The sequence below is a fragment of the Phodopus roborovskii genome, unplaced genomic scaffold, assembly GCF_943737965.1.
Source record: "Phodopus roborovskii unplaced genomic scaffold, PHOROB, whole genome shotgun sequence".
Classification (NCBI taxonomy): Eukaryota; Metazoa; Chordata; class Mammalia; order Rodentia; family Cricetidae; genus Phodopus; species Phodopus roborovskii.
Genome location: NW_026125077.1, coordinates 74216 through 76993, shown reverse-complemented (window position 1 = coordinate 76993; position 2778 = coordinate 74216). Strand labels below are relative to the sequence as shown.

Here is a 2778-nt window from a genome sequence, read left to right as displayed (position 1 = left end):
AGTGTCTTGCTCTGTAGCCCAGGCTGGCCTTGATTTCTAAGCTTGCTGTGATCCTTCTGTCTCTGCTCCTGAGTGCTGGGATCACAGGTGTGAGCCACACACCCAGCCCCTCCACTGCCCCCATAGATACTCTTAGGTCACAGCCTAATCGTATGAAAACATTCCTGACGACGACAAGGGAAAGCTCCCAAGTTCTCTCTCTCTCTCTCTCTCTCTCTCTCTCTCTCTCTCTCTCTCTCTCTCTCTCTCTCTCTCTCTCCCTCTCTCTCTCCCTCATCTGTGTGTACATTATTCTTTTCCCTTTCTTAGTTGTTAGTTTTGTCCTTTCTCTTTGGGTCGATGTCAATATTCTGATTTTTTTCAGCAACTCACAAGGAATGTTCACTGCTATCTAGGGACAAAACCAGGAATGAGTAAAACCTGTAAAAGAGAAAAAATATAAGATTTTTTTTAACCTGGCATCAGTTCTGTCAAAACTTCCTCATCCTCCTCTTTATACTGAGGGAACAAATGAATAGGACAAGAGATTAACTATGAACACACAGGAGGAGAACAATCCAGAAAGCATTTATTAAGCGTTTGTGTTAGTGTGGATAGACAAGGAGAAAGGTAGCTGTCACCAGGCACCGTGCCTCATGGTATATCAAAGTAAAGCTAAATGAAAGCCAAGCAGGGAGACCCAGAGTTCGAGGGCAGCCTCAGCTTCACAGTGAGATTTTGTCCTCCCAAAGATGGAGGGAAGGAGGGAGGGAGGCAGGCAGAGAGGGAGGGAAGGTGGGCTTCATCTACTATGGTCAGTATTTGCAGAGGAGCTGAGTAGAGGACGTGGTAGGTAGGCCTGAGTCAGAGTTCCTTGCTGGCATCCATATTGTTAGCATCCATGAACAAGTGTGAGACATGGGGCTGGGACAGCAACTCCACAGTAGAGCACTTACTTACTGTCCTTGCAGAGGACCTGCTTCTGTTCCCAGCACTCACATAACAGCCACAGCCATCTGTAACTCCAGTGCCGGGCATGGAGGCACCCGACGCCCTCTTCTGGCCTCTGTGGATTCCTTCATGCACGTGGTGCACATAAGCCCACACAGAAACACATTGATAATTTTCCTTAAATCTTTAAAAGCAGTGTGTGACTCCCAGAGTGTTCAATGGAATGGCTATGCACATTTGGGGAATTGCTTCTGGAATGAGGTGGGAGAATTGCCATTAAACTCTTCCCATTCATACAGAGCCCTTCTGTGTGTTGGGATTGATTGTATAGTCCTTGGTGAAGGGTTATACTAGGGGCCTTCACCATCACTGCTTGAAGTGTTTCTGACCCACCAGGTTCCTCACAGCGGCCCTCACATCCTTGTTTCTCAGGCTGTAGATGATGGGGTTCAGCATGGGGGTCAGCACCCCATAGAAGAGGGAGATGAGCTTGTCTGCAAGGTCCTGCTTGTCTGCCCCCAGTGGGTCCTTGGACTTGGGCTTCCCGTACATGAAGAGGATGGTGCCATAGAAGACGATCACCACAGTGAGGTGGGCAGAGCATGTGGAGAAGGCCTTCCTTCTCCCCTCAGCAGAGGGGATCCTCAGGATGGTGGTGAGTATGAAGATGTAGGAGACAAAGATGAAGAGGACTGGGATCGCCAAGAAGATCACATTGCCCACCCCCATGCTGATGACATTGATGGAGATGTCAGCACAGGCCAGTTTCAGGACTGCCAGGATCTCACAGGTGAAGTGATTGATGACATTGTCCCCACAGAAGGGAAGTAGCATTGCAAGAGATGTCTGCACTGTGGCTGTGATGCCTCCAGACACCCAGGAGCTGATGGCCATGGGTACATAGGCAGCCTTGCTCATGACCACTGGGTACCTGAGGGGGTTTGCAGATGGCCACATAACGATCAAATGCCATCATGCCAAGGAGCACACACTCTGTAGCCCCCATGGCAAAGGAGAGAAACATCTGCACCGCACAGCCTGAGAAGGAGATGGTCTTCTTGGGAGTGAGGAAACCATCCAGGACCAGGGGAATTGAAGATGTGGTGTAGCAGATGTCCAGGAAGGAGAGGTTCCCCAGGAAGAAGTACATGGGCGTGTGCAGGTGGGTGTCAAGGATGGTGACCAGGATGAGGACCCCATTGCCCAGCAGGATCACCAGGTACATCAGCAGGATGAGGACGAAGAAGGTTTTCTCCAGCTTGGGGTGGGCTGAGAGGCCCAGGAGAATGAAGCCGCTCACAGGGGAGGTCTCATTGGGTCTGCCCATGTTTCCTCCTATGTCACAGGAACTCAGAAGGTCACCTGCAGGATTCTCTGGGTGCCTATAATGGCAAGGGAACCTGTGAGAAAGAGCTCCTTGATGGGCAATCGGCTCAGAGCTCTGATGATCTGTGAGGAATGGCTCTCCTGTTGTTCCAAGTCAAATGCAGGGAACCTGAACAGCACCTGCTTGGTGGGATCTGGACACTTGCAGATATATTTGAAATGTCACCTTGGTAAATTTAATTTTTATAACCATATTTAAAACAGGTATCACACATTTATTTGAGGCTGGAGCACTTGTGGACATCTTATTTTTCTCAGCTTTGGCAAGAAATATTCTATTTTACTTGAAAATTTTCACTCATGGAGCCTAGGTCTGGTTGAAACCCTTGGTACCATTTGTCTTGAGTTCCTTGCCATTCCCCTGTGTGAGCACTCCTGTAGGTTGCCTTATTCCTCTTTCCTTATTCACTTTCCCAATAGGCATGATTCAGAGCTATTCTCTCATTCATTCACATATACACG

At 48.8% G+C, this 2778-nt stretch overlaps 1 pseudogene; it reads right to left on the bottom strand.

Moving 5' to 3' along the window:
* Positions 1–1296: 1296 nt before the first annotated feature.
* Positions 1297–2257, bottom strand: LOC127225784 (olfactory receptor 13C7-like; annotated as a pseudogene).
* Positions 2258–2778: the final 521 nt, after the last annotated feature.